The sequence below is a fragment of the Typopeltis vanoorti genome, chromosome 2 (assembly GCF_054136105.1).
Source record: "Typopeltis vanoorti isolate ZY-2024b chromosome 2, IOZ_Tvanoo_1.0, whole genome shotgun sequence".
In the NCBI taxonomy this organism is placed as follows: Eukaryota; Metazoa; Arthropoda; class Arachnida; order Uropygi; family Thelyphonidae; genus Typopeltis; species Typopeltis vanoorti.
In genome coordinates this window covers 76,927,760-76,952,010 of record NC_143550.1, presented here as the reverse complement: position 1 = coordinate 76,952,010, position 24,251 = coordinate 76,927,760, and the positions used below count along the sequence as shown (strand labels likewise).

The window sequence follows — 24,251 nt, the reverse complement described above, 5'->3', positions numbered from 1 at the left end:
AAACGAAAGTGGCGTACAAAACATGTTTGTTAATCAGTTTATTCAACTACAAATACAAAAATCCCACCATATTTTTGAAGGAAAAAAAAAACGTCTTTATTCTCCTTGTTTATTGATTAAATAAATGCATGTTTATGCATCTTAGCAGTCTATTCACACAGCCGTTTTTTTTTTTTTTTTTTTTTTTTTTTGCCATTTTATTGCGGTTCCGATAACTTGAATGAGCTATGCGCAACTTCCTGCATTCAGCGCATTTCAAAACATAGACGTTATCATGCGATTAGATAAAAGAAACAGCCTCTCTTCGATAAGTTGTGGACCTCTTCTTCTTCTTATAATACTTCTTACTACTATTGATAATAATGATTTTATTGTTTGTTGCATGACAAAGATGCGTTATCTTTTCTTGCTTGGGAGTAACGAAATGTCGAAGAACGTACCAAAGATTAAGAGGATAGTTTAAGATTAATGACCAGAATATTACTCGCTTATGTTGTAAAGATGATATTGATAATAATAAACACGCTGCAATTGGATTAAATGGAAGATGTAGTTAGAGTGAGAGAGAGAGAGAGAGAGAGAGAGAGAGAGGGTAAATATTAATGTACTCAAAATAAGGATGATAATAACAAAGCCGTATCTTTTGTCTCGACCTTTTTCCGACAACGAAAACTAGACATGCAGACAAAATTGATGTTGCAGTAAATTGCTTTCTATATTTGTGAGACTCTCAGGCGAGGTAATGTTAGTGATAAACTATAGACAGAAATAGATTTTTTCTGCAAAAGACAAAAATAAACAAAAGTAATAATAAATGAACAGAAAAATAAACAAAAGAAAAAAGAAAAGAAAACGAAATAAGCTGTTTTTTTGCTATCTATCTATCAGTACTACTGTTTGCGACAAACTTACGTTATTCAAATATTTGTACTGAGCGGTGGTACTTAAAAAAATACAAACAAAAAAACTGACAAGTGAATCCGCCATAAAAGTTATAGCGGATTCATGACCCATTGACTAGTTTGTTTTTTCTTTTGTACTATATAAGTACATGGATTTCTTATATTCCTCTTTGGTTCTAAAATTTCTTATATTCCATGGAGCCAGAATGGAGTTATTATAATATATCTTTACATTCTTGTCCTTTGTGCTCCTCCAAATAGACCAGTTAAAACAAATATTGGTATGAGTCGACATTTTTTAATAGAATTCCAAATCTAATCATATCAGATCTGATCTTTTCGTGGGGGAGAATCTGATAATATTATGTGAAACACACTTATTGAATAAAACGAAAACAATTGTGGGGGGGGTGAATTGCGTAAGCTGTTTATTTTGGCATTATCTTTAAATCTTGTCATATGACCAGGAAAATGTCACATTTTAATGAATTTTCCTCGTAATATGATGGAGAACATGACGAATATTCAATCAGGACTAACGATGATTCCTCTGGGAGGAGAAATTTAAGTTCTCAATTTGCAAAAATAATTCCTTCCCAAACTGAAATAAAAGTTCCTAAGTTGTTAGTGATGTTTGAAATAATATTATTCACTGTATTCAAATAAACATAGACGCTGTGCCTTTTTCTTTAGGTAACTGTCTAAGCTTTACCGTAAACACTTGATAGCATCGCTTTGTCAATTCATCTTTCTCACTATGGATTCAATAAGAGCACAGCTTGGGAAATGACAGATTTTCAGGAAGTCAGGTACTGGAGTTGCTTTCTAAAGCCTCGAGACTAAATTCGATTAAATTCGCACTGAAGCGTTGTATCTAAAAAGACCAAAGTTCGAGTCTTGTCGAGACGAGAGGAATATTTAGATGGGCTTTTTCGATTGAAGGTTAGTTAGCCCATCTCAAACTCAAGTGTTTTTTTTCTCCCTGAAACTTGGTTTTTCATCCCGCATACAGGAAATCGGCAGTCAGAACACACGTGTTTGTTCAGACAAAAAATAATATTGTGGTAGTCGTGGGGATAGATGGCGTTGTATGTTCAAGGTAATAGCGTCATTTTTAGTTGGAGGATTACATACGGGAGACGGTGAGTTGTGTATAGTGGAGTAATGTGCTCTCCCATGATGACTCCTTGGACTGCGTGGAGATGTAACGTAGTAAACGTAATTTTAATATAAAATAATAATTTAGTTTATATTAAAAGAAATAACTACCTGTTTGCGATACATATTTCCATGTCATTTCCGTATATCGTTTTAGCAACAATATTCAATGAATAATAATAATAATAAGGTAAGTCAAGCAGGACGTAAGAAAAAGAGTGCAATTTGGTACGGAGATTCGTTCATTAAATTTGAGTTTAACGACAAAGTCACTCCCTCGAGCTTTCCAGGAGTAAAAATTAAGAGTGTGAAGAATGCAGTCTAGAAATGGTAAAGAAAAGTAAAAGAGATGGTAGTACTTGCACACAGGGCCGTACTTACAGTTTTCTTGAAGCGGGCGGGTCAGAGGCGCTAGAGTGCTCTGCCCCTCCCCCTTATTGTTTGGCGCCCTTAAATTGGCTCTATTTTTGGGTCCCAGCTAGAGCCTCTTGCGCCTATGCATAAGTATGGCCCTGTTTGTAGAAACAAAGGATTTCAATGATTAATACAGAATGATAGAAGATGTGAAAGGATTGCTGAAAGAAGCGAGAAAGAAGAGTGAGAAAATAAATTTGTTAGTCTGTTACAGAGATATCGTAATACTGAAGTTAAGAAGGTTACTATGATAGTAAATATTCCGATACGTAGGCTGTGCAGAAGAAATGGGTGTGAGTATTTAGATATGGGAAGTGAGATTGATGGTATAAAAGACTTAGCTTTGGCATCAGAAGCCTGGAGAAATGAGTATTTATTGGGATGAGATGAAATGAAGAAAATCAGAGAAACTATATCATCATGGAATGAACGGCGAGATTTAGTGTGTGTTTGAGTGGATGGGTGTGGGTATTGGTGTTGCACGCGCACGTAAGTGCAACTAAGATATGCAAATATGATAATGTCATGGAGCCTAGCTATGAATCTGGTGAACGAGTGAATGTGTACGCACTGAGTTCTGACGTTTTTATTCGAGGGGGGGGGGATGGAAAGCTTCGAAAAGTTGTTTGGGTCTCTACACAAATGCAAGAACATCAGGAACACAGTTTGTTGCCTTGTTGTCGATTCCAGTTATTATATCTAACCCTGGGCTTAAGAATGTTGGCATTAGTGAAACCTATATCTCAGAGTTAGATGTGGTAACTGGAATCAAGCGTAAAGGGTATGGTATGTTTAGGAATACAGAAAAGATAGCAGAGAATGGGTAGGCGGGTACCTACTAGTGATGTCACATGATTTGTGAGATCAAATATCATTGCTTTCACTAGTTTCTAACCTAACTGTTAGGATAAAAACTCATGAAAACAATAATAGTAATAATGCTCTACGGAGCAAGGAGTTTGAAGCTGAATAGCAGAATGAAATATACGGTGAGTGTTGTTACAGACCTGGCGGTCCAGTTGCTTGGGACGATGAAATGCGTCACCAAATTACCCTGATGGGTGCTAAACGAGTAATCATTATCGGTTATGTAAATTATCCAAATGCTGATTGGACAGTAGAGAAATCTCATGATAGGAATGAAGGAGAATTTATTGAGAAGTTGAGAGAAAAGTTTCTCAAGCAGCATATAAAAGAAGAAATTCTAGATCAAAAGCGTTTGATCTGTTCACAGTGTCAGAAAGATCTCAGTTAAGGATGTGATTAGTTTGCCACTATGGATGTTCCAATTAGGAAAGGATGCATGCTAAATTGCAAAGCTGGAAATTATGACAAACTCCGAAGAATGTACCATGTTGGGTCCCATGACATCAGTTACTGCATGGTGGGAAAGATAGCAGTGCATAATTTTTGAAGGACCTGATAGGAGATGTTCAGTTGTTTGCTGACGATGCAAATATAGGAAGGGTAATCAGGGTTACGACTGATATATACAGCATTTACAGAGTAATTGAATAGGATGGAACTGTGGACAACAGTTAATTCAATGTTAATAAGGGAAAAGTTATGCACTTCAGCATGATGAGATTTTCTAACGGCATATTATATTGGTGGTATTATGCTTGGAGTTATGGTAGATAGGAATTTGAATTCCAGAGGTCATACGAAAAATGGCGAATACAACTCGGATGATAATTGCGATGCTGAAAGAAACATTGATTTGTAAGGATAAAGAAGTCATTTTCCTCTTGACAGAGCGTTGATGCGACCACACGTGGATTTCTGTGCGCAAATTAGGTCTCCCGGATTCCGAGGGATGAAGAAACTGTGGAGAGGATGCAAAGAAGAGCTGCAATGTACATTATGAGAACGGACTGGGAATATGTGGGCTGCAGACAATAATAAGCAAGAGGAATGATATAACAGACACCGATAATCTTTTGAAAGGGTGTTATGGAGTACTAGTAGATGAAAATTTCCGTTATACAAATGATAAGAAGAGGACAGGGCGAAGGGATGGATCCATGGAAGTTGAGTTGAGTTTGCGTGCGGTTAAGAACGAAAATTTTCTCTCCCAAAGCAGTGAGTGAGTGGAACAGCTTGCCAGTTGAAATTGTGAATGCATCTAGCGGGAATGAGTTTAAGAGATTTAAGAATTTAAGAATGAGTTTACAGGTTTTGTTTAATTTAATATTTATTCCTTTTTCATTCTGTTGCTTGAACTCGATTTTTGACATGCTGTTCGTGAAATAAAAATGTATTTAAAAACGCTTCATTAACACTCCCACCATGTTTTCGTCTTTGAGAAGTGCTATGCGCTATTTTAGTGTTTGGTCTTAAAATCAAAGTACCGTCAGTTATTAGAGAATATTTTATCGCCATGTGTGAAACCACCACCCTGCTAATTTTAAGGTCTGAAGTGACTTGGAGAAGCTACCTTACTTGGGACCTAGAGCTACTTCCCGGATTACTTATCCCTAAACTCACCCACGGCGACGATGTACTATAGGTTTACAAACCATCATGGGTTTAACTTTCTCGGTTTTGAATGGTTTAACTTATCTCGCTAGGATATGAACATTATCCATCCACCTATCTCTTCTTGTCTTTAATGCGCCTAAATTAGCAGTTTTCAGTAGGAAGCATCCAATTCTTCTGTTCAGTTATAATCAAATTTCATTGCTGTTTTAAAAGCAATAACAATAACAAAAAAGATGTTAATTTAACTTTAATTAAACTTTAATTCTAAAGCTAATTAACTTATAAATGAAAACTTTGATGCAAAATGTTTTAGAAATTTTTCTTTTGCTTAGAAAAAGTTTAGAATGATTTCATTTATAGAAATCATTGCACTACGTGGTTTTTTTTTAGCAAAGCATGAATACCCGTGATTCACTAATGGCCGTTTTCATTAAAATCATTCTGAAAAAAGAAAAAAAAAAAAAAAAAAGAGAAAACCACAACATAATTGGCTGTAACAGAACTAACGTTAGTAGCAAATAAGAAATTTAGTTGTAATTTTTACAACAAACTTAAATACTGCATGCATTGCGTGTTTTCGTACTTTGATAAAAAAAATACAACACTAAATTAAGCGAAAGGGTAAATTTAATATCATCTGTTTGTATGCAGGTAATGCTACCGATATGTCGATAGAACTCCTTTTAAAGGGAGGACAACAGCTGCAAGCTGCTTATTCCAGTGAACGGTATTAAATAGTGTACGCCCGTCATAGCTTCCGACATCTCGTTGCAAACAACACACACACACACACACACACACACACACACACGTTTCAAGGTGATAGGGCGAATAAATAATTTGTTTTTCAATAGGACAAGTTTTCTGCGGGACACCAAGGTCACATATTGACGTCCACGGCTGCTGGACAGACGAGGCGAATAACAATAATCGTATACTACTAAATGCCAATAAACGCTTTACATCGCTACCTTGCTGCGGAAAGGTCATGCGAATGTCACGACTTGTATATCGTTTACGGCAATGGGCGGCCTTGTAAGTAGATTAAAAATTACCAAATCTGGACTTGGGAACAAGGAAAGCATGCCGAAGGAGATTGCTTTTTTTTTTTCATTTTTCGTTTCTTTTTTTTTTCCCTGCTTCTTCTCCTTAGACACGGAGTTCCAGTTTTTAACTGCTTCAATGGGGTTTCGAAAATGGTGTAGCTTTCCTCGGTTTCTGGAGGGGATTTGAAATGATTAGTGATTCCGTGGTGGCCTCCAATAAACTGTTGACGTCTAATACAAGGCACAAAGCCAATTTAATCTTGCCGTAATTTTATCCTTTGCGAATAATTAAAATGTGAAGAAGCGCCTTGCTCTACTTCAAATTCCTATCTGATGGCGCTTTATAATAATTGTAGCACAGTGCAGAACTCCGAGAGAAGTCTGGAGGATTCTTACGACGTATTCTAATTGACGTATTAGTGATTAAGTCTTGCATTTAGTTTTCTTAATATTAGGCAATGAAATGCAACGAATTTGCCATTAGTTGCATTTTGTATTGAATTTGATTAGTTACAATTTCCATTTATTTGCCTCAGCAATTCATGTTAAAATGTTAAAAAAATATATAAAAATTCAATCACGTTTGCGTTTAGTGTTTCCTTCTTGTCATCAACATTGGGTTGGATTTGCATATTCAACCAAATATACAACTTCCATTACCTGAATCCACCTCACTTCATTCCTATACGTTCTCTTGTACTATGCGTGCAATGCAGTAATTAGTAAGTCAGATTATAGAGAGTACAGTTTATCAATAACAGGCGCCAAAAACAGTAATCATTGAAAAAACGTTTAACAACTTTAACAAGAATACTTTTGTATTCTATTAACGGATTACGTTTGTCCAACAATAAACGTAATGCGACAAACCCTAAAGTCACCTTTTACCATCCTTGATTTGAAACCACTGACCACAGGGAAGACAGCCGGTCATTGACCTTACGGTCTATCAAGCAAGCTTTTTTTTGTTGTAGGCTGAATACTACTGTAGGAGTAGCCATTCATCCTAAAAATATGTTCACTGGATGAATATGACTCTTAACTCATACTCGTACCATTCATTGTTGCATAACTTCGACTTCAAACAGTATTTAAGGGAGATTACAGCAGTCCTCAGGGAGAAGACGTAGTAGAAATATTTGGAACGCTTTTTCAATACTACTTTAATATAAATTTCCTTATAGTTAAGAAATATGATTATTTGTTTGTACCAATCTTTTCAGTTTTTTTAGCAACATTTGTTGAATACATATATTAGAACATCCATGGTCTTTTTCCACAGGATCATAAGTCCTTGATGCAAGATTAAAAAAAAAAAAAATAGTAATAATATTAAAGTATGCCACCTAAAAGCTTTTAAGTCTTTTTTCTTCTTTATCATACCATCTTATTTCTCTCTGTCATATACCGCACAACAAAGGCTATCGAGCAATACTTTCAAACTCTTTCGGCTCTTCTTCTTCTTCTTCTTTTTTTTTTTAATTTGTCATTTAGAATGATATCCATGCTAGTTACTTCCCTTGAAAGTGTATATTTTGTGTTAGTCAATATCTAATTAAACTAGAAATTCATATTAGAAATGGAGTCACGTTATTTGAATTTTTCAACTGATTAGTTTAAAGCTAAGATAGAAGAAAAGAATTTTTTCTCTTTGTTTTTTAAACTAGTTTTTATCTTTTCGTATTTCCCTTTTGCATTACATTTCGATAAATAATCAGAGTAGTATAAGGATTAGTTTCAGAAGTTCAAATTATTTCTGTTACTATAGATATAATGATACAGATAGCATTTAAAAACGGTTTAGTTAATAGCAGTTAATGAACGTTTGCTGGGAAGGGGGGGGGGATTCAAATTTCTTATATATTTTTAGTTTGCGTGTATGTAAAGGTATAATTTCCCTTTTGGCCATCATAAGGAACTGTGCTTTAAAACGGAACTAAATACACTGTCAGACAGTCTTGTTTTATTCTCGGCCTCAGGTGTAGTCACCTGGAGCCCGAGGCCTAACTTGACTACCTGTGTTATAACATTAATGGTACAGATCTAATTCTTCCTACTTATTACACTTTTCCGCAGACACAGCGTAAAGACCAGTTTAATTACGGTCGATGTTCTTTCAGTATAGTTATATCTGAGGGGCGAAAGAAATACATACGAATAATAAATCTGTATAGCCTATCCTATATGTAACCAAAGTAACATAATGGTAATTATCATAAGAATAACAGTAAAATGAAAGTATCCGTTTTGTTAGTAAACTTACAGAATTCTTCTTACGAAGAATTCTGTTTCCTGTATATATTCTTCTTCCTCTTCAGCTAAAGATTCGCACGTCAGGTATCATTAGACGCTCCCTTATAATACAGATACCGGCCCACTGGTGAAAACAAGCAGACAAAAAAAAAAAAAAAAAAAAAAAAAAAAAAAAAAAAAAAAAAAACGAGGAAGTATACATCCTGAATTGAATGCCTTTAGGTAATTTAATACATTTGGAAGTCTTAACCTGATCAAGTTCCTGTCGTTACTCTAATACTTGCAATCACTTGTGTCTCATTATCGATTGGATTCTATGCAACTGCATCAAATTTAACAACATAAGATCTGGCTTTCCGTAGTTCGAACCGTGGGAAACTTGTATTCAGGTTCCGGCACAAGACACATTATTGGCGTCCGACATCCTTACTAATCTCTCAGTACGTTGGCTGTAGCATATAAAGAAGTCCAACATTACCATTTCTTGCTAGAAGATATTCCTGAACATAATATCATTGCGTGATAGCAGAATGTTAATTGGTCTCTCTCTCTCTCTCTCTCTTTTTTTTTTTTTTCATCCATTCTGTTTATCTCCGGTCAAGCAGCGGGGTGCTTTCTTTCCTGTAAAGATATTCACTCTACGTGAACTGTAAAAGAAAAAATAATTTGGGAAAAATAAAAAAAAAATGTGTGTGTGAGGGTTAAGAAAATATGCGTTTGGACCTTCCATCACTTGCTTATCACGTAAGTGGATACAAACGGTGTTAATGAACAGATGTGGTTCATTTAACATCAGGGCCTTGACCGAGACGACCTCTACATCATTAATACATTAGTGGTCTCCGACGATGTTGGTTTTCACATTGACATGCAGCACGTGCGAAATATTAAACAGCCCCCAAAATTGGCTACGTGACTGTGGAATCGGCCTCCTCAAAGCGTGTTCCCATGAGTGGAACCACACGTGCTCCGGCGGCTAACTATGGATCAGAAGTTTCTGGGTGCTACGATAGAATTTGTTGGTGTTTCTTCCCACAGTTGTTAGCATAATTTTTTTAAGTACTTGACACATGGATATGTTCGTCGTTCTTTAAAGGGATTCTCTAGTTACTGAGTGGAGGTGTGCATGTAGTAGAGAGAAACAGTTCTCTATCTTGTAGATTCTACTTGTCTCTACGAAGTGGCAGTTTATGTCAACAAGAAAAAATATGCTACTGTCTATTCTTTTTTTTTTTTTTTTAGGCAAGTCAATAATTTTTCTTGGTGGCCATCTTACTACCAATCTCAATGATAAGATACTGCTACTTTATAACATTCTATGATAAAAATCCTACCCTAATAATATCGTTATATTTAAGTTGTTAGTTTGTTGAGGACATCACTGACGCCTACGACCACAGCGAATGGCGGACAACTCACCACTAAACTTAGTCACAAATATGCGGACTGAGCTTCTTAAAAACGAAATAGGTAATCTAGTTAGCATATTACACGACACTGAAAGTTTAGTCTTCCCATAAACTAATAAACTATATACAGTGTATATATATATATAATGTTAAATCAAAACTCATTCCGTATGCTGTATGAAGATACGAACTTAACGAGTTCAATGAAAGCGTTTTGGAAACTGTAGAGACCATTTAAAGTCACAAACTTCCTAAAAACATTTTATTGAAGAAAGGGCGAGTAATCTTTTCACACGGAGGAGTTTGGTGATTTCTTTTGTTAAATTTCCGTCTAAGACTTCGATTGTTCGTATTGCTATTTTATTATTATTATTATTATTATTATTATTATTATTATTATTATTATTATTATTATTATTTTGGGTAGCAAACACATGAAAAAGATAGTTTTAACTTTCCTTTTATGTTTTAAATACCGATCAGAACCGGTTTCTGTCTGTCAAAGCCCAAATCTTGCTTAATTACAATAGTCTTAATAAGTGTTATTACAGAATCTATAGGCGAAAAAGATCCAATGAACATCGAATGATATTTAATAACAGTAATACGCATTCAACCTTATTTGTACTTTGGATAGGAGAAAGTAGTGGCAAGTCCTTTTTAGATTGATATCGCTCGAGTTCCGTTATCGAGAGTGAATTCTTCAACCCACCCTCAAGCCCTTCGAAAGTTTGCGTGTCGTTAATAGCTTTCATTCGCTTGGTTGATAAGCGTTTCGTAAAATCATTTACACTGAGATTTCTCTCACCATTAACATCGTTCTGTCGTTAATGGAGTTGGGAGTTGCCTCTTAATGATCGGGTTGTAATTGCTCTATTAATGGACACTTGCGGTTGCAAATTCAAATGTTGTAAATGACTTCTCTACACGTTCACTACAGCGCACGTTTCTGTCTCTCTCTTTTTTCCTCATGTTTTCCCTTTTTCATTTATTTATTTTTTAGTAATAGTACATTAAGGGTTTTAACCTTCATTTATGCCTTTTTATTTCGTAATATGGAAAGATGGAAATAAACATCTAATTGAACACGATATCTGTGTACACCTTAGCGAGTAAATGAGAGCCAGCCTTTAAAAATACAGCGAACAAAGCGTGGGCGTGTTAGGTGGACAGCTGCGTTTCCCCGCTCGTAGGGTGTCGCATAGAGACAGACATCGTGATGTGGTAATAGAGCAAGCGTGTCACTGAGAGGCGGTATCAATACGTCCCCTATTAGCTTTACAATAGATGCCAATCACCCGGTAACGCAAAGATTAGAGTCCATTAAGGCTTGAAACCAGTTTTATCATCTCTGGCAGGCACGTGATGCCGTCCATGTCAAAGGTGAAGTCTGAAGTAACTGGTAGCTGCTACTCTGTTTGATTAGTGGCAACAGATGAACAAGGAAGCTGATTGCGGAATTTTTATTTTTACTTTTGAGAAGGGATATGATTTCTTACTCATTTGTCCACATGCATGACCGACAGGGAACTTCCCGCCCTGATTTATTTAATTTGTTGTCTATTCATAGCAGCAACAGTAAAACTGGTTGTGGCAAAAGACTCACAATAAAAATGTAGGTTTTCTTCAGAAGATTGCAACATGGGAATTCTGTAATGTATCACTATGAATCGTGGTGTAAAATACATAAATATTTGACTGAATAGATTTCCCCCTCCCCCACGATGCTTGTAAATTATTAAATCTCTCTCTCTCTCTCTCTCTCTCTAGTAACTAGATGCTAGTGACATCACACAGGGCAATTGAAAGTCATCTACCGCCTAAAGACATTCACCAGCACCCATGCCGCAGTGAGGTTCGAACCCAGAACCAATTGGTTCAAAGATGCAGCGTTATCCACACAGGCCCACAAATTATTTCCCAGATCGTAAATATATTTTATTTTAATATTGTATCCTAACAGGAAACTACACCAGTATATTTTGCTTATTATGTATTCCATTTATTGAAGGATGATCGCCAGCCATGAAAATATCGACATTGTGGACTTTGGTTCTATCAATCGATCTGCATTGTGTAGTTTACCAGTATTACAGTTACACTAAATGCGTGTGCCAGCGCTTACAAATATTGAAACAAAAGATAATGATTTTAGAAGCAATTCCTCTTTATTCCCTGCTTAAGACGTACCATCTTCATTATAGTTTGTTGCATACAGAAGATGAATCACACTGGCTCTATTTCTTGGAATTTTCTGGATGAAAGATGCTAGTATCCCTCTTACTCATAATCTTTATTAAGCCAGCTGGTTGACATAATTCATAATAAAGCTCATTCCGGAGGTAGTCTCAATTATGAGATGATGTGTGGACGGAAGGAATATTATACAGTGACGTCACAGGAAGTCGCGAGTGCTAGTGCTCCTGTTATGAAATAGGAAAAATAATAAATACTCATTTAAGTAAAGGCCATGTCCACTTCAAATTGTAATGCAGTGTAGCAGCTTCATTGATATTCTATGGCCATCTACGAAAGTAAATAAATACAAAAAATAAAATAAAAATAAAAGAATAAAACCGCACAGCCCTCTATCTGATTACAATATATAATATATTCTCTATGTTTATTTGCTATATAGATTGAGAAAGGTTTAATGCTTTAATTACTGTTCTATTAAAATACTGAGCTGGTCTACATATTCACTATATGTATTTTGTAGGATTTAACAATGTGTTCACGTTTCGAGAATTTTTAGCTACGGAACTACTCTATTAACAAATTTTGCCTCCCCTTTCTTCAGTTTTTAGGTGCCTCTCAATCATAATCTTCTGCTCTGGTATTCATTAAATTAGTCTTATTTAATAAATACCTTCATTTTTATTTCTTATAATACTATCTGTAAGTTCATTTTCGGGTTTTGTTTTCGGCTGATAGTACGGCGCCCCAACATGTTCCTGCCTCTAAATGTATCCTGCTTTACACTTTGTTAACAATCATTGTACACGCACTAGATTTCGAAAACTCAAAGCTGTGTGAATCAATACACGGCAACCTTATGATTCATTCATGGGAACATTTTTCATGCTTGTCTATGAAGGCTGAAGTGACTATAAGATGATATTTAACATTGACAAAGAGGTGGAATGAAGTATAATTTTTGCTTTAAAGAGTGAAAAAATGAAAATAAAATAAATAACGAAATGCAGATTTTCGTTCAGAATGATGGATATGACAAGGACTGATGTGGAAGCGAACATATTTTTAGATATTTTCAGAATATGAGAATCAAATATTCTGTATTCATGTTAGAGCCTTTTTAATCAGTTTACTGAATATAAAAAAAAAATAATTGCGATTGTTAATTTGTAATTAAATAAATAGCGTCTCGACTTTCTTTATCCATAGATTGAGACACGGATGTCTGTAAATATTTCTAGATGGTAGACGAATTTAACTGCATAATACAAGACACAATCCCGTCTATTAGGATCCTAAAACAGTTTGAAAAAGTTCCATTTTGGTATCTAGAGTAGCGATTCGATTCTTTATTTCCTAGCCTAATTACGAAGCTAAATGTGCATCAGGTTATTAGCCTTTCGTTGGAGGAATCGGCATAAAATTATTAAATGGAGAAATATTTTTAATTTATGAACCATTAGAAAACTGTTAAATAGTAAATTAAAGACATCATTCAGTGCCAAGTAGTGTATCATGATGAATTCGTTCGTATTCAAATAAGGTCTTCTTTTTTTCTCTCCATTTTGTGGAGATGTTTAGAAGCGCCTAGTGTGTGTGTGTGTGTGTGTGTGTGTGTGTGTGTGTGTGTGTGTGTGTGTGTGTGTGTGTGTGTGTGTGTACAGTTGACTCAAGCTGATAAGGAACGTTCGACTTACAGATGAAAGCAGGCATTTCATTGCACTCAAGCTACATTTTATACAAAGTGATAGCAGATGTGTGTGTGTGTGTGTGTGTGTGTGTGTGTGTGTGTGTGTGTGTGTGTGTGTGTGTGTGTGTGTGTGTGTGTGTGAGAGAGAGAGCAAGATGAATGTATTTTTCAACATCAGTTTGAATACACAAAACCATAAATAATCCGCGCAGTCAAAATATATCCTTACAGTTCGACACACGAGGGATAATGGCAAGAATAATTTTCCTCTTGTGAAAAATATATCTACTATTAATCTTATATTTTTATTGCGTATCTTTCAGATCAACCACCACAACTGAAAAACAATGATTTTTGCATTCCTATTGCAGGTTTTCCATCATTCCTTTTTAGTACATATATCTGCGATGTGAAAGAGAGAGAGAGAGAGAGAGAGACCATTTCTGTAGTTGGCACTATTATTTATGCATTTAAATTATTTGTCTTCTGACATTCAAGGAAAAAGCAAACAAAATTCAGCTTCGGTTATTTCAGTATCTTCGCACTACCTCATATTCTTTTTGCCTTATTCCTTATTCCATTTAATAGGAAAAGACCTGCATCCGAATCCCGTCTATTACCGTAGAACTCTTATCAGGGCTCTTCATCTGCAGGTGAGTTAGTCGACATATGAAGGTGGCAGAATTATTTCTTCATCCCGTAAAATAGCCAATGGGCCAAAAGAATACAGTTAATCCTATCGGCACATACACATACTGTGCCGATAGGATTAACTACCCTATCAGGGCATTAATTAGGTTTTAAAGAATCCAAGTTACTTGACCATAAGAGGCCATTGAGCCTAACACGCAGTGAAAATGGAAATGGAACAGTTTTGAAGAGCACAAGCTGTTTGCTGGAAAATTCCCTATAACACGGAAATTACATACGGAAGAATATCTTAAATTTCAGTAATGTTCATTTCTCAAATGTATTCCATTTTTTCTTTTGTGCTCGTTCGCCAGTTGGATCAGTTCAGGTGCAGTAGTGTGCCCCGAAGTGGCTCCTCCAACCATCTTTAGCCACATCTCATAAGTCGACGATTATATTTACAATTTAGACTGTCTTAAATGAAAATGAACGATGCCATTGTTTCTAAATTGAGGTGCAGTAAACGGGCTTGCTAATCAAAGAAACTCTGGGTGGAACACGGGCCTACAGCCATAATGAGAAATCTCAGTCTCCTGAAAAGCAAAAAAATATATTGCCTACGCATTTCACAATGGATTTCACAAAATTCCTTGAAAAATAAAGAATCCCCAACTCCTCTATTATGGTTGACCAGGAACACTGTCAAAATGAATTCAGGTCCTGTAATGATTGACTTATACCTTCTCTCCTTCCTTCGTTAGCAACAGTTAACAGTAATTACAATATGCAATTAAAAATAAAGAAGTAAAAACTTAATTTTTTGTAAAGAACAGGTGTTAGCAGCAACATTTAGGAAAACGGCAGCCCACTTTTTCAGATCCTTGTTTACGGCTTCGTAAGAACAAGTAGCATACAAATCAAACGGGTTATGTTAGACGAGCGTGGCAAGAATGCAAACATGATCATAGTCACTTATGACAATATCTACAAGTGCGATTAACTATTCCGAATGGCACAGCCGAATCAAGCACTCACGCACGCACACACATACACACAACCAATTAGTTCGAAACTGGTTCACTTTTATGCAAGAATTCCCATCCTGCTTTGAACAGTTGGATATTTGTTATTGCAGAACGAAGGTATAAGTGCATAAGCAAATAAAACACACACATTCGTCTTCGGTGTGGCTCCTCTAAAATTACAGAGCCACACCCCTCTGTCTGTCTCTTTCTCTTTCTCTCTCTCTCTCTCTCTCTCTCTCTACATGCATGCATGCATGTATGCGGGCGGATACCCCCAACTGATTCTGCTTGTGCATTTAGGGAGGAGAAGGTGTCAGTGTGTGTCGGAAGTTACGGGGGCAGGCCATTTCTGGTGGAGTGTGGCAGTACGAAGATTGAAGGAAACGTCTAGCAGGACAGGGAAGGTGGATGTCCTTGGTTCCGACAGGCGACTGCCAGTTCATAGTGATTGATGGGGTTCTGCTCCGGGACCGTAGGTAGAAACAGAACAGACTCTTTACTGATCAAGCCAAAGATAATATCGGTCTCACAGAAAGCGTTTACCTGTACCACCTCTCTTTCTCTCTCTCTTTCTTTCTCTAGTCTAATAGCCAGAACGGCAAGGTTGGAACAGGAAATGAATGTCCGCTTGTTATTTATCGACCACTGATTGTTATATAACATCCACTGGATTGATGACAATGTCATATACCCCCTACCCCATCATCATGCTCTCTCTTATCTGCTTTATTTACTTCGCATTGAATTTGGCTGTAGATTGCTAAAATGTTTTACGAGATACCACTATCTCAGGACTCTTTTAATTTACAGATCTCTTAGAAATTCCAATGTCAGTCCTATATTTGCTATTTTTTAATATCACTGTTTTAATCTGTGGATTTACTTAAGGATAGCAACCTATCAAGGTGCTGTCGCTAATAATAATAATAAGTAAATAAAAAAGTGTAAAAGAGTTCCATCTTTTCATTTTGCAGTTCCTGGACACACACTTGCTATTCTATTTCTTGTTTAGCAACAAATAGTGGACTCTTTCAGCAAATATATCCAATATTTACCGTATAGTTTGTACTGCGGTATTTATTTAATTCTTTAAGATGCCTCTTATTCTTGTAAGTTTTGCGTATCCATAACTTTAACTTGTTGAAGAATTAAGATAATCTCACTCTCTAGTGTCCATCCACTAGCAGAAGGAACTTAAGTCACTTTTTAAAAGCACTTTCAAAACAAACCTAATAATTCTCATGAAATAAAAAAAAAGAGGAAAATATTCTGGCTCAATTCCCATCAGATTATCCAGCACAATCTGATAGGAATTGAGCCAATTTTATTTATTTAGTTTCTTGCTATTCATTTTTAGGTTTTCATATAGTAAGTTATCCTCATTGATAGAACAAATTCCTTTGTAAACAGAGATGATATATGATAAAATAATTACCATTCGAAATGAATAACATTAAAGTGGAGTCTTTTACAATTTATGGGTGTGTTTCTATGGAAACTGATTGCGTCTCATTTATATATCCAAACATTAAATCGCGCATAGTGAGATTCTCGTATACCTCAAATATTCCTTTTCACAGATGAATATTTTACAAACCAAGCAAAATCGAAACCAAATCCGACGGAATAGGGCAGTTAATCTTTATTCCTGTAGCGTTTTATGTTTGTAAATTGTGCGTGTTCTGGCCCTAATGCCTGTTTTGAGGGACGAAAAATATCCGAGATAATAATAATAATAATAATAATAATAATAATAATAATAAACCCTCCCCATGAGACCCGCTGATTCACTATTTGATTGAAAATATCTGATAAAGGTTCCTCTCTTCTCTGTGGCGGGATTCGATTACTAATCTTTCCCGCCAGAGAGCTCGTATAAACCAACTGAACTTTCGAGATGCTCTTTTTTTTCATAAGAATATTTAAATAATTGTTTAAATATTATCAACACTTCAACATTAAATTTATCAACACTACGTACTGAATTATACTAATACAAATAATAAACTGATGAGAAATATTCAACTAAGTTTGACTCTGTAAATATCATTCTATTTACGCTAAGAAAACTCAAAGATTTAATTAGTCTACGATTCTATGATGATTTAATGTACTAAACATAATGTTTACTTGTAAGTGATTTTAATGCACAAACGTTTTCTTTCAAAAGATTATTAATATTCTTTTGAAAGAGTTTATTATTATTATTTTTTTTGTTAATATTATTATTATATCATTATTATTTTGAAATATAATAGTGCCAAAACAGATACCTGTTCAACATCATTCAATACCGAATCTTTGTATGCACAGAACAGGACGTTTCCATTGCTGCATTCGGAATGCTTAGCTGGACTATAACGAGGAATAATATGGGTATTAACATTAATATCTAGTAAAACGAGCAATGTAATAAGTTATATCAATGAACACATTAAAATCAAAAATTGGTTTAACTAATTTAAATAAAGTTTGCAACCCTGTAATTATTGTCCTATTAGAAAGAACGAATCGTTGTAGCAAATACCCAGGGGCTTACCATACAATTCCTAACTAATCAATTAGCATTCATCTAAGAAAAAGTTAGCTGTGATCTTAATAGTATGATCATTGATACTAAGAATCACTAATAGTATACATTTAATTGTTTCGTGTGCCCTCGGAAAGCGACATTAAGAAAAAATTACTTGTTCTAAAACAGGACTAGACAGATTCATTTTTTTAATTCGATAACCAATGTAAAGTATGAATTTGTAAATAAAAGCCCATCCTTTATTTTGATAGTTTGTGTCACATTTCCTTCACACGTTATAACCATATTTTTTTATCTGCGTACTTTGCAATCATCATAACCCTATCATTTAGTGCTAGTATTCCTCTACTACGACTACTACTTATTGTTGCAAACAGACGTTGGGAAACAGCAGTTACACATTTTTGATGTTGTTCATACATCACGTGATTTTATTTATGCAATAGAGTTGTGTTTATATCCAAACCTTTGTAATATTCACAAAGAACAAGGAAGTGGCTTCTATTTTCAACCATTGATATCACTAGGCAAATATATTTCTGGTAGTGTATAATTAACAATAAAGTCCCTATTCATTCCACGTCATCTTTCTGTTATTTTAAAAATAGCAGCGTCAAAATACTATCTGAAAAGTGTTTCTTACATCATAGAAACTGTATTTATTTTTAAGAATCTTAGAGTACTTCTGCGGTGTTTTAGATACTCGTAAAAAAACAAATAATATAGCTTTTATTTGAAATATGAAATTGTATTAAACTATCATAGGGTCCTGATACAGACTATAACTTCCTGACTGTCGCAACTAAGTAATATTCAGGAAGTTCATTATTTTGTTACTCTAACAAAATCTCGTTTCATTCTTGCCATGTGATCGGTTAGTTCTCAGTATTGTTAATATGATGGATGCAATACGTATATTCAGACATAATAATGATTTGGATTGAGTGTTTGCTTCGCCAACAGATAAAATATTATTGTTAGAAATACCAACTTAGAAGAATTTCTCATCACATTTTTAAGGAGCTTTGGAAAAACAGTCAAAGCGAATTACGACTAGCTAATCATTGATCTCTATGACTAAGGTCGTTCATTCTGTAAGGATGTCACACTCTTAAGGATCACGAAGAATAATTCGGGAAAATGTATCACTGTGCAGAGAGAGAGAGAGAGGGGGGGGGAGTACATATATCGCAAATGACGGTGACGTCACAAAGGAAATCGAAGAAACTTTGCACTTTCACACTCAAAATGGAATATAGTTTAATTTCTTTAAAATAATTAAAAAAAAAACTTTAAAATATTGAACGCACATAACATTCAGTTTTGGCGTTATTTTTGATTTCAGAATATACACAGTGGTTTGGATTTTTTTTTTTTTTAGTTTCCACAAAAAACATATTTTCCTGGAAATTTTAAAAGTTTTAAAAAATTTTAAAGTTTTAAAAGCATTTAATTTAGTTAATCCAAAAGGATTAACTGAATTAAATGATGTTACGATCCTGTAAATTTGCAGTATACGCCACCACTCAATTTTGTACTTCGCCTCACCACTTCATCACTAAACGGAATAATGTCGTTGTTTTATTTTTATATTTGCTATGTGACTCTCACCTACAAAAGACTGTAAACCTTTTCGTAAGCTCAGGATTTTTTTTTTCGTCTATTTTTCTTAATGTTATATATTTTATTTATTTTTTTACATTGTCCGTAAACCTTGCTCTAGAGACCAAACATGAATTTTTTTCAAGCCACTTTTCGGTCTCCAATAAGCGAGGTGGTCACACTGGGCAATTAAATTCAACTCCTACCTATAGACCATATCATAAAACATCAATGTTTACAGTGAAAATTCCCTATTGACTGGAGATAGGGATATGCTAACCACTCTGTCCACCAGAAAAATGTCGCTAACGTTCACAAAAGTGTTTCAATTATCTTGACAATTTCTTAGGTTACAACAGTTAATTTGTGCAACTGGCATTCATTTTGTTAAGGAATAATGAATAAAATTATTGATGGAATAAGTGACAACGTTTTTCATTTCTATCAGAGTTAAAAGCTTAGCTGTAAGTGCATCTGCTGGTTAAGCCGCATAATAATACAGTTTCACAACGAAACAGACAGCACTACTAATTGTTCGGGAGGCTTACTGCAGGATAAATGGACGTACACCATTCTGTAGATGTGCTTTGAATTTCCAGACGCATACGCTTCCATGTCGTTGTCTGGACTGATGATTAACCCGAGAGAATATTTATTTTTCTTGACCTCACTTGAAACCTACCTAACAAATCACTTGGACGTCACTTGTAATGTCCTTCATAACACAATACCTTGTTGGGGCTCACCCGACCAAATCACTATGCTAATGTGCCGATCCCTTTTATTGTATTATTAAACACAATAAATGGGGGAATTTTGCAAAAGTTGTTCCTGCTGTCACATAAAGAAACAAACATCATATTTGCGCCCGTGTGACCCTTCTCTCATTTGTAGTTCACAGATACGCTATCCAAACAGCATTCACGTGTTAAAGAGTAGCAATTATACAAAACGAATAAGATGATTAAAAAAAAAAACATGCTGAGAACAAGATTTTGTCCAATGATATTAGTAATTTAGGATTACGTATCGGCAGCAAAGGCCACAAGACATTTTGTTAGTTTGTTTGTGGAAGAAAACCCGAGCTTCCCCCAGGAAAAACCCTGCTACGTTCGTATAAGCTCGGCTAGCTCACCTTCAGCTGAAAAGTCCCCTACAAGGTATTCGAATTCACTTCTTTCCAACTAAACGAACAAATGTCGTTCTTCTGCCTAGCTGCCGAAAAATATTAGTCCTTTCTATATTAGATATATCAAAATTTAAATAAAATAATGGGTTTTCTCAGCGATTTTTTCACTTCAGTTATTAAATAAGCTACAACAGCATCTCTGCCTAAATGTATTCATTTACAACTGTTACGCTAGTGGTAACATTTCATTGATTTTGTATGTACACATGATTTCTAATGTCACTGAAACACTTTGTCTTCCCCAACTGTTGCTTAAGTTACTGGAACATTTGGAAACAAAATTTCTTCTTGTGGTTAAGGCTTGATATTGGCTTTGAGTTCGTAGATTGCTTCCATAATATAATGAATGTCGACTGCTAACTCTGTAATACAATCATGCGGTTTGCAAGTGTCGTGACAACACTCTACTCACGTTCTAGTTGTATTACAAAAATGTTTATCTTACAGAGCCTTTAATTATTCAACAAGAGTACGCCGTTTGTTTATCATTCTTCGTTGTTTGAATGTAATGTATTAAACACAATTCCTAACTTCTCTCTCTTTAGGTTGCTAACTTGGTACGGAAAGACGAAGGAGGGATTTTTCCGTCTTAGGATGACGATCGCCCCCCCCCCCCCAAAAAAATAGAATATTAGAATGGCAAGGTATTTTATTTTACGACGAAAAAAAACCAAAAAGAATAATAGAATTTGGATAGCATGATATTTTATTCTACAAAAAACCGTTCTATTAATTTAGTTATACAAATGTGACATTTTAAAAATGCATTTTATGTTGAAAAGAGCACTTGAGTATTGCAAAAAAAAAAAAAAAATCATTAAAAAGTTAGAAGTAAAAAGCACACATAACTCGATATGCATTAGAATTAATAATACCGCAAGAACCAATAATTTTGGACATTGAGCATTATAGGAATTAAGCAAACAATGAGGGGGGGGATATTATTTATTTTTCTTTTGAGAAACAGCTAACCGGATTTTTTAATTAGCACGTGGGTTACGCAACTATTTTATGGATTTGTATATTCTTTCCCTGTCCTTTGTTACAAACTTCACACTTAACAAGCTCTCCTCCATCAAAAATAGAACGCAGTATACAATTATCCTGTTGGAGAAAAAAAAAAGGAGGAAATTTGAAACTTATTTCTTCACGAGTTAAACTAACCTTTAACCAATGAGAAACGACAAAAGCTTTGCAATACTCGTATTATTTTGATGCGAAAAAACTGAAGATCCAGAGATCATTATTAGGCCTAAATTGGTCAACGATTTGCTTGCATGCATATACATGCGCTCGTAACTATATTAGAAAAATACATGTAAGAAATGTCCTTTGGAAGAAAAGAAAAGAATGAAATTTGTTGTTTACAATATAAGTTCTAGAACCCCCCCCCCCCCGTTCAATTTCTCCACCATGCGGAGAAACTGAAGCCGCCACCCCAAATCATTAGTACCTTCTGAACGATTGTTTATTACCAATATAGGTAATACATTCTAATCTATATTTACAAGATTTTATCGGCAAAATCTTATTTTTAAAGACGTAAAGTTACAGTGGAATATATAATATCATAAACGATTCTTGATAAGTCCACGATCTCTGTGTAAGAAAAAAAAAATCATTCCATTTCGGATAAGGTCTTATTGTAAATATTTCAGCGCTTTGATCATCATCAGGTTCTAAAACTGATGAATGTTTAATTTAGTCTGTTTGCTTAATATTTCCTAGGGTGGTGCTACTATGAAGGCTGCGGGGAGGGGGAAGGAACTTCTACGTGCTTTACAAAACCAATTTGCAGCTGTCCTTTTCGAAATACAAAGTCTCCTTGGCCACTGGGGATGGATCTAGTTATTAATTGTGCTCAAAATAACTGGTTTCTTCGGCTATCAGGCAATACGCAAGGCCGGAAGTCAATATTACTTTTATTTATAGAATTATAATGAAGGCTAATTAACTTCAAATTCAACAAGGATGAAACTTTGATGATGATGATGATGATAATAATAATAATAATAATAATAATAATAATAATAATAATAATAAAACATTTTGTATTACATTCAGCACATTTCTAGACACATTATGGAATTAATTTTTCCTGCATGACACTAACGATTAATTAAAAATGTTTGCATAAAACGTCTTAAAAATCAAAATGAAGAAAGTGAGGTTTTGTTTGTTTGCTTTATGTTTAGGAAAGTCTGTCTAAATATGAAAGGTATCTCCAAAGCATTGAGGTGTGATTTTGGTTTTTGTTATAATTGTTTGAGTCCTAACTGCTTTTTTTGTTACTTTTTATTCTATTGTTTGACACCATATTTGGTTACTTAGTTACCGTTGCTATTCATTTTAATTATTCGGACACTCACTGAAATGAAGTACATTTTAGTATGTGTCCGAATGCGAGCGCCCTCTGAAATATCACTAATTGCTTCATCTGCTAATTTAATCTGCTAGTTGAAATCTTTACCATTTCTATTACACCACTTATATGAAATAAGCATCCAAAAGCGCATGACTTTCGTTCTTTGATTTAATGATTCGCACGTGGACAGTTAACACGTCATGTAGCTTTTCAAAACTGTTGACCAAACATTACAGTTTTAGTAGGTTGAATACGAGATAATTTCTGTAGACTCCATTATGTACACAACAAGCACACAGTGTGACAAAAACCCGGTAAATCCGTGTCGCGTTACCTCGAGAAAATATCCGCGACCCTTCCTTAGGGCCACACTGCAGTTAGCGCACGATCGACGTAAGTTAAGGCGGCATGCTCGCCGCGCAAGAGTAATACGATCGCCATAAACATAGAGAACAGTAAAAACGACTTACCTGGTCATTCGCAGGACAGTGGGCAGTGTCGCAACTTAGCCTCACCAGGGAATATAGTATTCGCACGTGGCGAGCACAGGAGGCTCACTCTCTGTCCACCCAACTTCCGCTGTTTTTCTGCAGTAAGCTTATTTTTTAGTCGACTTCGCGAGATAAATCATCGTCGCTTAATGGGTTGGACTGCGTGCACGGGGAAGCCGCATGTTAATGAGAAGCGTTGCGTGCCGGGACCAGTTTCAGTGGGGCTGGCCCCCGCCTTACCCCCAAGGACGGACCCTTCACTGAATTTTAATTTGGATCGCGAGTCCTAATGGCGGCCACGTGATGACCATGAAATTTCCAGGGCCTAAAGGAGTGTTCTACATCTCGCGCGAACAGCAGAGGAGAACAGGTTACAAGTTAGCCACCGATTGCTCAACTTGGATAGCAGCCCACGTTTCCTAAAGCGTCCGTCGTTGCGCTATTGACAGACCGCTTACTACCAGCTATGAACACTCACACACTCACTTCCAAATAAAGTGCATTTCTGTGATTGTTTTTGTGTTGTTGCGCCTTTAATATTTAACCGTGCTCATTGAAATCGGAAGGTGAACAGAGGCGTTTTGCATTAGGCTCGTCAGAAACGGATGTACCTTCACTTTTTAATGCTGGAATTTTTTTTTTTTTTTTTTTTTTTTTTTTTAAGGCGCCTTTTCGGTCTCTCGTCTAATGGTTTAAGTCTATATCTTATCTAGGTCATAGAAAACTGTTGATTCACCTCTTTAGAAAGCATACATTTCCAGTCAGTTATCTGACTCGTCAAATGTACATTTATTGCGATATTTCCAGTACAAAAAAAAAAAAAAGAAGAAGAAGATAAAAATTTTTAAAAAAAATGAAAATTCCTAT

At 35.3% G+C, this 24,251-nt stretch overlaps 1 protein-coding gene across 1 annotated transcript in view; it reads right to left on the bottom strand.

Annotated features, from left to right (window-relative positions):
* The window catches only part of LOC150109193 (transcription factor GATA-3-like), a 234,516-nt gene extending 211,043 nt beyond the window's left edge, over positions 1-23,473 (bottom strand). The window contains exon 1 of the mRNA XM_090401828.1: positions 23,364-23,473. The gene's annotated coding sequence lies outside the window, so the exon portion shown is untranslated. The remainder of the gene's footprint in view (positions 1-23,363) is intronic.
* Between the last annotated feature and the right edge of the window lie 778 nt (positions 23,474-24,251).